Source organism: Saccopteryx leptura, chromosome 5 (assembly GCF_036850995.1).
Source record: "Saccopteryx leptura isolate mSacLep1 chromosome 5, mSacLep1_pri_phased_curated, whole genome shotgun sequence".
In the NCBI taxonomy this organism is placed as follows: domain Eukaryota; kingdom Metazoa; phylum Chordata; class Mammalia; order Chiroptera; family Emballonuridae; genus Saccopteryx; species Saccopteryx leptura.
Window position 1 is genome coordinate 173864454 of NC_089507.1, and position 13103 is coordinate 173877556.

Below are 13103 nucleotides of genomic sequence, written 5' to 3' on the forward strand. Positions count from 1 at the left end.
ATTAAACAGATGGATGGCTCTGGCAGATTATAGGGTTCAGGGCAGTTTATTTTAAGTGGAGAGCTTGGTACCACATGATCTAGAACATGGGGAGCAACCATGCTATAGACCAGGAGTCCCCAAACTTTTTACACAGGGGGCCAGTTCACTGTCCCTCAGACCATTGGAGGGCCAGACAATAAAAAAACTATGAACAAATCCCTATGCACACTGCACATATCTTATTTTAAAGTAAAAAAACAAAACAGGAATAAATACAATATTTAAAGTAAAGAACAAGTAAATTTAAATCAATAAACTGACCAGTATTTCAATGGGAACTACGGGCCTGCTTTTGGCTAATGAGATGGTTAATGTCCGGTTCCATATTTGTCACTGCCAGATGTAACAAGTGATGTGACGTGCTTCCGGAGCCATGAGGCGTGCATCCCACGTCACTGGAAGTAGTATTGTATGTGAGCGATGCCATGCTTTGCGTCTCTCACTGACCACCAATGAAAGAGGTACCCCTTCCGGAAGTGAGGCGGGGGCTGGATAAATGGCCTCAGGGGGCTGCATGTGGCCCGCGGGCCGTAGTTTGGGGACCCCTGGTATAGACTCATGCAGATACAGTAATCCACATGGGTCTCCTGATGAATTAGTACCTCCTCCACCGTGTCTCACACTCAGGGCTCGTTGTACACAGTCCATCCAACCACTCAGTCTGAACTGAGGACCTTTTACAGCAGATCCCATTGAATGTTCTTGATACAAACGCATGCTCCTGGTTCTTATGAATCAGAAACTTTGAGCCCAGAGCCAGAGAATCGGTATTTTCAACAGCACTTACACACTATATTTCAAGAATTTCTAATTAGAGGGGCATGTGACTCAGACCACGGTTTGGAAACTGTTGAAGAAATATCCTAGTGCAATTGTTCTTTGAATTCATTGGAAACACCAGAAAAAAACAGAAATTGAGATCTCAGTTACAATGGAGCCCTGGTTATACCAAGTCTGTGAGAGTGGGCCAGAACTTGGGAATTTGAGCAAGTCACAGATAATTCTTCAGCAGGAATGGTATTTGGAGCCTTGGTGGAGAAGTGTCCAATTTTGGATTAAATGCCAACTTCGCCATTTTTGCCAGATGCATGTATTTCTTTATTGAATTATTTATTAATCACTTTTTACTCTTCTTTTACTTTAAAAAATTGGAGTATAATGTATGTACAGCAAAATTCATTCTTGTTGATATATATAGTTCTATGAGTTTTGTCAACCAAGTACAGTCATGTAATCCCCACTGTTACCAAATGGGGAATGGGCCCAAAGCAGTTCTGCCTTGGGTCTGCCAATGGTGTGTCCAGGTGAGTTTGAGAGCATGTTTACTAACGCTTTGAGTAGTACGAATGTTCATGTACGTTCTCGTGCCTCCTGACCATCCAGAGTACAATCATACATGTATGATGGCAACATTAAAAAAAGGCAAATGTATGTTCTTCTTGTTTCCATAAATTGGTTATCAAACAAATATAATTTCAAGTTAATAAAACTGGAACTGAAAGTAATTTCATTTTTTTGAAAAAAAAATTCACTCCCAGGAGTCAGCAAGCATGAAAAAAACTCACTACTCAAAGGGTTAAAGCTGGGGACAGTGAAATAAAGGGCTTAGGGTAGAAGAAGCAACAAGAGAGAATCTATGTGGAGCTGCATTGACTTTCTTGAAAGTTAGAAGAAAGGGAGGCCTTGGAGACAGGTTCCGGGGCTTAGCCCAGGACGAGCTGCCACTGCCCACTGCTCGCCTGGTTGTAAGTCTCGTGGGGACCCTTAAAATAAAAGAGCAAAGTATGGGCATACTCTAGAGCAGGCATCCCCAAACTACGGCCCACAGGCCGCATGCGGCCCCCTGAGGCCATTTATCCGGCCCCGCCACACTACCAGAAGGGGTACCTCTTTCATTGGTGGTCAGTGAGAGGAGCACTGTATGTGGTGGCCCTCCAATGGTCTGAGGGACAGTGAACTGGCCCCCTGTGTAAAAAGTTTGGGGACCCCTGCTCTAGAGTGAGCTTGCCACCAGGTTCTTTGTCTTCAGGCTTTTTATCTTTAGCTCTGGAAATTCTAGGGGAGGTCTCAGGGGAGGGTCTTAATAGAATATTCCTTAGCTTTTCGGGTGTGTCCTTCAATGTATTGATTTATTAAAATGTGTGTAAAAAAGTGTTAGGGTTATTTTCTGGTTAGTTATATTTTTTTAAAGAATGCTATTAAAGCCCTGGCTAGGTTGCTCAGTGGGTAGAGCATCATCCTGGCACTCTGAGGTCATGGGTTCACTCCCTGCTGAGGGCACATATGAGATATGGCCATTGAGTACACAACTAAATGGAACAACTAAGTGGAACAGAGAGTTGATGACTCTATCTCTCTTTTTCTTTCCTTTCTCTCAAATCAATGAAAAAAGAAAAGAATGCTATTAAGGGACTGGAGCAGGCCAATCTGCCTGTGACAGTCTAGAATGTGTAAAATACTTGCTTGCAAGTATTCTTGGTTAGGGAAGATAAAATCTTGTGATTCATTAGCTGGCTGTAAGTTGCTCAAACTTTTTGTGGGTTTATTTAATTATCTTGCCTCAGTTTCCCTTATTCCACTGTCAAAGAATTTCCCTAGCTTTTTATTATCATGCGTTATCCACCACAATCAAAATCAGAACCTTCCCTCCACCTGCCACAATTCCCTGGAGTCTTTTATAGTCATCTCACCCCTGAACCTTAGGTTGTCGCAACCCCTTTCCTTATGTAGCTTTGTATAGAATATTATACACTGCTCACACAAATTAGGGGATATTTCAAAATAAATATGAAGCGATAAAAAAGAAGCATTTGATTTTTTTATTATTAAACAAGAACATCAGAAAAGCAAACAAGTCATAGAAAGTTGTTTGATTATGCAAATGAGATGCAAAACCAACTTTTATTTCACTGGTGAAAATGCACCACACAAAAGGCTGAAAGTACTGGAGTATCTGCACTTTCCCTGATCTCCTAAATTTTTTGTGAACAGTATATATTATACTGACTGTCATTTAAATGGGTTTATAAGTGTAACCTTTTGAGTCTGGCTTTTTTTTTTTTTTTTTTACTTAGAATAACGAATTTAAGCTTCATCCATGTGGATGTGTTCATTTCTTTTTGTTTCTGAGAAGAATCCCATGACAGGCAAACAACTCCATGTGTTTATCCATTCACCAGCTGATATACATGTGGGTTGTTGCCAGTGGTGGACAACTATGAATAAAGCAGCTCTCTACATTTATGTACAGGTTTTGTTTTAACCTATGTTTTCTCTTGGGTAAATGCTTAAGAGTAAGATCTACAGTATCAGGAAAAGCAAGAAATTTGCGAAGAAATTGACAGGACAAGGAAACCAAGTTAGTGCTCCTCAGAAAGAAGTGTAGACAAGGTTGGAATATTCATTACTGAGGAATCTAAACAAAGTGTGGACTTGTGTAGTAAATTAGAAAAAAAAAAGCAACAAGATTTGTTTAACCAGGTTCATTGGCTCTGAAGTGTTTAGTGATGAGATGTCTTCAGGTGTGGCGAGGATCCCTTTCACATTAAAGATTTATCTCCTGCTTTTAGAGGGATGGAGAGGTAAGAGTGTTCCTCTTGCATTGGCATTACTAAGTAACTCTGCTGTAAAATGATCAGAATGCCATTGTAGGATATCTTGAGGATCCTGTCCTGGGTCCCAAGGATAAATTGCATGGTAATTGTATATTGAGCTTTATAAGAAATTGACAAACTCTTTTTAAAGTGATTAAGCAATTCTGAATTCCCAAAAGCAAAGTATAAGGGTACTTGTTGCTCTGTTTAGGTTTTTATTTATTTTGTTTTATTTTTTTAACCATACTAATAAGTGTGCAGTGATCATTATACTTTTAATTTGCATTTATTCATTGTTGATGATGTTAAAAAATTTTTAATATGCTTTTTTTCAACAAGTTTTTGTCTTCTTGATGAAGTGTCTATTTAAATAACTTGCCATTTTCTAATTAGGCTTTTCTTTTTCTTTGTCTCTCCCCCTAGTTTTATTGGGATACAATGAACACACAGTACTGTATAAGTTTAAGGTAGTGATTTCACTTACATACATTGTGAAGTGATCACCACAATAAGTTATATTACATTTATAGTCTGAGATAGACATAAAAAATAGAAAAAAATGTTTTTTTTTCCTTGTGATGAGAAGTTTAAGAATCTAATCTCGTAGCAACTATTGAGTATATCATACAGCAGTGGTCACTATAGCCATCATCCTGCACGTTACATCCCCAGAACTTGTTCATCTGGAAGTATGTACCACTTTCGATCACTTTTATAATTATATACCTGTTGTTATAAAGTACTGCACCCCAGATTCTGAAAGGCACTGTACCTCATTTCATCGAGTTCACATAGAGACACCCAGTCTGGGTAAGTTTTGAAGAGTTTTATTAAAGGAGGAAATTTATTAAATATGCTGGCCGCATATAGTTTACATGGGGCAACAGTCCCAAACTGTGTGCCTCTATAATATTCTAGGGGCTGGTTATATACCCTTAATTATACATGGATGGGGAAAAAACCTGACATCATGGCATAAGCTTATAGCCTTTGTTTTCACCTACGCAGGTTTGGGAAAAGAATGAAGGGAGGATGGGACACAATTCATTAGCAAGTTTATAACATCTGTCTATAGGATTCATAAAAGACGCTTCTACACATTAAAACTTACAAGGCAACACAATGGTAAAAATGTCACTTTACATATTAAAAGACATTCCTATATTTTTTAGTGTTCAGTTGCTATTCCTTTGTTTTGAGATATATACATTAACCACATGCTTTCAGGAGGGGAGGGGTAGTTTCCATGGGGACAAATGCCTGTAAATGGCCCGTTAATATAAGAAAAAGTTTAATTTACTCTTTCTCTCCCTGCACCTGGCTAGCTATTCACTCGCTTCCTTATAGGTATGTACGTGGGGGCGGGGAAGGTCAGAGAATCCAAATCTTCTTCCCCTCTGCTTACTGGTTTATGCTAATCACACAAGCATAGAAATCCCATCTACAAAATCTCTCTGAGCCTAACCCAAATCAATAAAATGTTCTTTAAGCTTCCTAAAATATTACTATTAATTCTGTAACTTTTGATACCTTACAACAGTGGTCCCCAACCTTTTTTGGGCCACAGACCAGTTTAATGTCAGAAAATATTTTCACGGACCAGCCTTTAGGGTGGGATGGATAAATGTATTACGTGACCGAGACAAGCGTCAAGAGTGAGTCTTAGACGGATGTAACAGAGGGAATCTGGTCATTTTTTAAAAATAAAACATCATTCAGACTTAAATATAAATAAAACAGAAATAATGTAAGTTATTTATTCTTTCTCTGCGGACCGGTACCAAATGGCCCATGGACCGGTACCAGTCTGCGGCCCGGGGGTTGGGGACCACTGCCTTACTACACTGTAAGGCCAGTGGCTGCCGCAGTGGCCATGCAGGTTCTCACTGAATTCAGGCAGACAGTATAGAAGCAGTGGAGCCAGAGCCAAAGGATGGTGGGCCATTCCAATTTATTGGTGTCTCAGCAAGACAGGCAAGTCAAAAAAGAAACCCAGGGAAAAGCAACAACCTACTTTTCACAGCAGAGAGAAAAAAGAAACTGGACTGCACCTCTCAGTGGCTGGGCAGACTTCTCCCTTATCCCCCCGAGGGGATAAGTATTTACATCTTTACAGTAGTGCTGCACTATTTGTACAAAGGGCTTGCAGCCAGTAAACCTATGAGTAAGCCTAACAAAGCCATTTTCCCCACAATACCTGAAACCTGTATAATTTTTATTAACCCATGTCATCCTAAAAAAATTCAATAAAATGTATGGAATGTTTCACAAATTTATATATCATCCATGCAAAAGGCATGCTAATCTTCTCTGTACTGCTCCAATTTTTAGTATATGTGCTGCTGAGGCAAGTACTCTTTTCTGTTTCAAGTTTGAGAATTCTTTAAATATCTTGGAATAACAATCAATCCTTTTGTCACCGGACTGGGTCTGAGCCAAGGTGAGTCCTGCCCTGGTGCTGTCCCGGAAGAAACTCAAGACATAAGTCCAGGTAAAAGTAAAAAAGTGAGTTTATTAAAGCTTAGGACAGTAATTTTTAAACATTTTCATGTCACGGCACACATGAACTATTAAAATTCTGCCACATACAAAAGAATATATTTTCTGCCAGTCTGACCAAAAATTAAGTGTAATTTTGATACACTCACAGCAGATTGCTATTGTGGTGTTGGCTGTTGTCATTTTTTAATTTGGAAATTTAAGGGAAAAGAGGTCAGTGCCCCTGACTAAATAGTCAAGTATTGCTTATTTTAAAAATTCTTGTGGCACACCAGCTAAAAATCAATGGCTTTGGACAGTGAGGCAAAAGGCAGGCCCTTGGCCTGACCAGGCGGTGGCGCAGTGGATAGAGCGTCGGACTGGGATGCAGAGGACCCGGGTTCGAGACCCTGAGGTCATCAGCTTGAATGCGGGCTCATCTGGTTTGAGGAAAAGCCCACCAGCTTGAACCCAAGGTCGCTGGCTCCAGCAAGGGGTTACTTGGTCTGCTGAAGGCCCGTGGTCAAGGCACATATGAGAAAACAATCAATGAACAACTAAGGTGTTGCAATACGCAAAGAAAAACTAATGATTGATGCTTCTCATCTCTCTCCTTTCCTGTCTATCCCTCTCTCTGACTCACTCTCTGTCTCTGTAAAAAATAAATAAAAATTTAAAAAATGTTTAGAAACTTCCTTTAAAAAAAAAAAGAGGCAGGCCCTTGGAGACTGGATTGGGGTAAGCCCACACAAGTTGCTGCCGCCCACCACTCCCCTGGATGCAGTCTCGTCAGAATTCTCAGAAGTTCGGATAAAGCGAGCAAAGTACAGCTAGAGGACGGGGGGACACAGGCATGCTCAGAAGAGTGTGCCCTGGTGTTCTTTGTCTTGAAGGATTTAATCTATTTTCTATCAGTGGGAATTTTAGCAGAGGTCCCAGGGGAGGAGCTAAACAGAATATTTATTAGGTTTTGAGAAAGAACTGGAGACTTCTTGGAAGAGCTCTGGCAGCCATCTTGTGACCTTCTATGGACTTTCCGCTGCTTCCTATCCGGGAGACTGGGGTGTGTCATTCAGTAAGTTGATGTATCAAAATGAGCATTTGGGGCACTTTTCTGGTCAGTTTTACTTCTATCTTGTATGAATCTGGATCTAACTGGTTTTTGTTTCCTACCATCCTGGGTATGGTGATTTAAACCACCTGCCCTATCTTCTGATAGGGAGGGTGGGGTCTTGTGACTTAGCAGCTGGCTGTTAATTGCTCTGCCAATCAGGTCTTTTGTTCAACCACTTGTCTCAGTTTCCTCATTCTGCTTTCCAGGGAATTTTCCTAGTTTCTTACTTCCTCACTTACTAACTGCATAACTTTCTTAAATTTGTGTTATGCAAATATTTTCTCTCAGCCATGGCTTATCTTTTATTTTCTTAACAATGTACTTATAAAGCATGTGCCCCCACTGGGATCCACCCAGGGCCAATGCTCAAGTAGGGAGCTATTTTTAGCACCTGAGGATGACACACTGGGACCAACCGAGCTATCCTCAGTGTCTGGGGGGCATGCTCAAACTAATCAGCCACTGGCTGCAGTAGGAGTAGAGGGAGAGAAGGGAGAGAAGAGGGCTCAAAGCAGATGGTCACTTTTCCTGTGTGCCATGACTGGGAATTGAACCTGAGTCATATATGTGCCGGGTGGACACTTTACTCACGGAGCCACAGGCCAGGGCCAGCAGAAGGTTTTAAACTGATAATGTTTAATTTTCAATTTCTTTTTCTTTTTATGTGCTGTACATCTGGGATCATATCTCAGAAATTTTACCAAACTTGCAGTCACAGAGATTTTTGTATGTATTTTACTACATTTTTCTTTTTCTAGGTTTTATATTTAGCTCTATAATCTCTTTGAGTGGATTTTTATATACAGTGTTTTAACTGACAGTCCTTATTGCCAATTTAGCACCAACAAGACTCCCCAGCTTGGGTTGTGGTGAAAAGGGAAACGTTTTTCAGTGCAAAGCAGCTTGGTTGGGATTGGCACAGTTGTGGGAAGAGCCTGGCTGTGGAACAGCCCAGAGCCAGGCCCCTTTCAAAATAGACAGCTCTGCTCTGCGCTGTTCTGTTCTGCTCTGCTCTGGTGAGACAGATTCAGTGTTTCAGCTCAGCCAGGGAGAGCCGTCCTCAGTCCTCTGTGGGAAAGTGTGCTCTCTGAGCAAGACGGGAGCTGGTATATATGGGCAGGAGTTACAGTCTCTGGTCCCTGATTGATCCGCCTTTATACAAATGAGGACTCCAAATCTTCACAGTTTTGTTGATCCAAATGCACTGTCTTATTTGGTCAAAATAGAGCTGCTGTGAGCAGAGGTAGATTAAGGTCGGTTGAGGCCCGGGCGCAGAAGAAAATATTGAGTCATTAAAAAAAAAAAAGAAAAAGATAGGGAAAATAAAAATACATGTTAACCATATTTTTAAATTAAAAATAATATTATGTACTATTAATGTTAAAATTGCACATATGAAACCAAACTTGGTGTCATTAGAAAAAAGTGTAAAGTTGGGGTTTTGAGTATTGCAAGAAGCAACCTGATGGAGGATAAACACTCAGATAACTTTATTAATGAAGGAAGGAGAATTTATTAAAGCTGGCGGAGCATGTGGGCTTATAGCTCCAAATCACGGACTCCTTGAATTATATTTTCTCACAGGTTATATACCTTTACAGTATCTAAGCAATGAGGGCGTAATTTCTTTGTTTAAGGTTTCCTAGGACTCCAGAAGAGGAGAGGGGGAGTTTCATGGGGTCAGCAGAGAGGAAGGGGTTTCCAGATCACTGGTCATAGTTACATACAGATCCTGCTATTCTTGCTTTGTATTGTAAGTGACTCTAAGCACCCATTTAGAGAACTATGGGATGTAATGAATTTATCACTGGCTGACTTGGTTACCCCTGCTGGCTCTTTTCCCTTGTATTCTTTTCATTTCTTCCTTCTCAGGGAAGAAGGAGCCTGCCCTTTATTCCTCATGAGGGATCCTTTAGAAGTCAGGGCCCAGGTCATCTACCTGGTGTGCTCACCATTAAATCCACCTCAGGCTCTGATTGAGCAGAGTGGAGCAACTCCAATTGGATGGGGAAAGTCTTAGTCCTATTGGTTGAAATAGGACTCCAGGAACTCCTCTATAAAGTCTGGCTCCGATGGCAAGGACATAGTGTAGGGAGGCAGTTTAGGGCAGAGACTTCTCAGTGAAGTACAGTTTGAATGAGAAACCTCTGTGTAGAAATGGCTTCTAGGCTCTGTTTTAATTTTTAGGCCCGATTAGCCACCAGGAATGTTTTTTGATAGGTGTCTCCCCACACCCTGGTCTGTTTTTCCCTCTTTGTTCGCAAGTGCAAAATATCAGTTAAAGTTTATTTATTTTGCATTTGAATTTTTAATTTTACAACTACTTTTATAGAAGACTCTCTCCCTTGAATCCTCTTAGTAGCTTTGTCAAAGATATAGACATGTGAATCAGTTTCTGGACTCTCTATTCTGTTTACTTGACATTTGTATCTGTTCCTTCATCAACACTCAGTGTACCTTTTACAGTAAGTCTTGAAATCATAGTATAAATCCTCTACTTTGTTCTTGTTTTCCAAAATTTTTTGGGTTATTCAAGTTTCTGTGACTTTCACTGTAAGTTTTAGGATCAGTGTTCAATATCTAAAAATATCCTGCAGTGATTTTTCTTTGGGATTGCAATGGATTACAGATCAGCTTGAAGAGAATTTAACCACTTAACACTGAAACTTCCAACTCATGAAGTGATTTGTAGTCTTCAGTACCTAGGTACTGTACATATTTTTTTATTTATACTTGAGTACAGTATTTCATATTTATTAATACTATTATAAATAGCATTGTCTTTTAAAATATAAATTGCCAATTGTTTATTTGCAATACAAAGAAATATAATTTACTCTTGATAATTTATCTTGTATCCTTCCTCTTTGTTAAATCACTCATTAATTGCAATAGCTTATTTGTAGATTATTGGGATTCTAACAGATAATCTGAATATAAAGGAGTTTTTATTTCTTCAGTGTCAATCTATAACTCTTTTATTTATTTATTTATTTATTTATTTATTTATTTATTTTATTTTATTTTTTTTTGTATTTTTCTGAAGCTGGAAATGGGGAGAGACAGACAGACTCCCACATGCGCCCGACCGGGATCCACCCGGCACGCCCACCAGGGGCGATGCTCCTCTGCCCACCAGGGGGCGATGCTCTGCCCCTCCGGGCGTTGCTCTGCTGCGACCAGAGCCACTCTAGCACCCGGGGCAGAGGCCAAGGAGCCATCCCCAGCGCCCGGGCCATCTTTGCTCCAATGGAGCCTTGGCTGCAGGAGGGGAAGAGAGAGACAGAGAGGAAGGAGGGGGGAGTGGAGAAGCAAATGGGCGCTTCTCCTATGTGCCCTGGCCGGGAATCAAACCCGGGTCCCCCGCACGCCAGGCCGACACTCTACCGCTGAGCCAACCAGCCAGGGCTATAACTCTTTTATTCTTATTTTTTGTTTCACTTTATTGTACTAAGATACCTAATATGATGTTGACTAAGGATAATGAAAGAATCATCTTAAGGAAAAAAATCATACCTTGTTTTATCATTAATTATGTGTTTCTTGTATTTTTTTAAGATACACTTTATAGGGTAACGTTCCTTCTATTTTTACTTCACTGACAGTTTTTAGTCATGAATGACTGTCAAACATTACTTTTCCTCTATCTACAGTCTTCTTCAGACTCTTGACATAACAATATGTATAGACAGATTTCCAAATGATAATTTAACTTTACATTTTGAGGACAAACTCCATTTCGTTATGCTTTAATGTCCCTTTTCTATATTATTGATTTTAATTTGCTATTATTAAATTTTGAGGATTCTTATGTCTCTTTTAATGACAGGTATTATAGTGTCTTATCTGGTTTTGGTTTTAGGATCATGCTGGCCTTATAGAATTATTAGGGAAGTATTTCCTTATTTTCTAGAAATTTTGTGCTAAATTAGTATTATTTCTTCTTTTCTTGATAGAATTTGCTAGGAAAGTGATGCTAGGCCAGCAGATTTATTTGTTATAAGGGTTTTAATAACAAATTCAACTTATTTCTTAGAGACAAGATTATTCAAGTCATTTATTTTTTTTTCACAACAAGGAAGTAATTTATTATCTACTTAAAAAAATAAATAACATTCAGTCCTATATTGAAAATACTGATTTTTTCCCCAGAACATTCTTTTGTTTCTATCACATTATTCGCCACTCAATCCCGGAGCTGCTGAGATTTGAAATCCCATCTGTGCTGTGCCCTGCTGGAGGCTACATGAGACTTCACCAGGTCACCGGACTTCTTGGTCCCTTCTGTTTTCCATCACCCACCGGAAGTTGAAAGTTCAACTTTGTGGAAACATTGCAAAAAAACAGACGCAATAACCTGGCCCCTTCCAGGTTGTCAGGAGAATGTTACTTGTGCAAGTCAGAATTTGGTACCAATTAAATGGTGACAGCTTTGCCAATAAACAAGAATATGCTCTTCCATGATTAGGAAGATGTATTTGTTGGGTTTTTTTTTTGTTTGTTTTGGTTTTGTATTTTTCTGAAGTTGGAAATGGGGAAGCAGTCAGATAGACTCCCGCATGCGCCCGACTGGGATCCACCCGGCACGTCCACCAGGGGGTGATGCTCTGCCCATCTGGGGTATCGCTCTGTTGCAACCAGAGCCATTCTAGCACCTGGGGCAGAGGCCACAGAGCCATCCTCAGCATCCGGGCCAACTTTGCTCCAATGGAGCCTCGGCTTCAGGAGAGGAAGAGAGAGACAGAGAGGAAGGAGAGGGGGAAGGGTGGAGAAGCAGATGGGTGCTTCTCCTGTGTGCCCTGGCCAGGAATCAAACCCGGGACTCCTGCATGCCAGGCCAATGCTCTACCACTGAGCCAACTGGCCAGGGCAGATATATTTCTTTTTGAGTGAGCTTTGGTAGTTTGTATTTCTCAAAGAATTTTTCTATTTTATCTAAATTTTTGAATTTACTATATAATTAATAATTATTACATGGTAGAGAAGGCTTCTCATATTTGGCCTTGGACAAAGATTTATGGTTTCATTTTGCAGTTCAATTACATCAAATCATTTATGTCCTGCCTGACCAGGCAGTGGCGCAGTGGATAAAGCATCAGACTGGGATGCGGAGGACTCAGGTTTGAAACCCTGATGTTGCCAGCTTGAGCATGGGCTCATCTGGTTTGAGCAAAGCTCACCAGCCCAAGGTCGCTGGTTTGAGCAAGGGGTCACTTGGTCTGCTGTAGCCTCCCAGTCAAGGCACATATGAGAAAACAATCAATGAACAAATAAGGTGCCAAAACTATGAGTTGATGCTTCTCATCTCTCTCCCTTTCTGTCTGTCTCTATGTGTTCCTCTCTCTATTTCTCTCTGTCTCTGTCACACACACAAATAATCATTTGTGTCCTGGACAAGAACTGCCCTTCCCCACCTTGTTTACCTGCCTCATTATTCTCTCTAGAGCTACTCATCTTCCAGGAGAAGCCCAGGAATCTTCATGCCTGCTCAAGTTGACGGCACACTCAGCACAAAGGATGCTGCGTGGCTTCTGAGAGTAGCCGGAATAAGTCATACATTCCACCTATTGCTCTTGGAATCCTGTTGTGCTGCAAGAAAGCCCAAAGTGGCCCATGTGGAGAGGCCCAATTTAGATATTTCTGCTTTTAACTCGGCTGTGTTCCCATCAACATCAAGCATCACCCATCAGATGGACTACAGGTGCCCTTGCCGGTTGCATGGATGTCCCGGGTTTGATTTCCAGTCAGGGCACACAGGAGAAGCGACCATCTACTTCTCTACTCCTCCCTTTTATCCCTCTTTGTCTCTCTTCCTCTCCTGCAGCCGTGGCTTGAATGAACAGGTTGGCTCCAGGCACTGAGGATGGCTCCATGGC

The 13103-nt window shown here is 40.7% G+C and overlaps 2 non-coding genes across 2 annotated transcripts; both read right to left on the reverse strand.

The window, feature by feature from the left end:
* Nucleotides 1–5884: 5884 nt before the first annotated feature.
* LOC136407310 (U6 spliceosomal RNA) lies at nucleotides 5885–5990 on the reverse strand. Its single transcript, XR_010751862.1, has one exon. It is a non-coding gene; the product is annotated as a U6 spliceosomal RNA (small nuclear RNA).
* Nucleotides 5991–11608: 5618 nt separating this feature from the next.
* Nucleotides 11609–11698, reverse strand: LOC136407368 (small nucleolar RNA SNORA24). The gene has a single exon (XR_010751911.1). It is a non-coding gene; the product is annotated as a small nucleolar RNA SNORA24 (small nucleolar RNA).
* Nucleotides 11699–13103: the final 1405 nt, after the last annotated feature.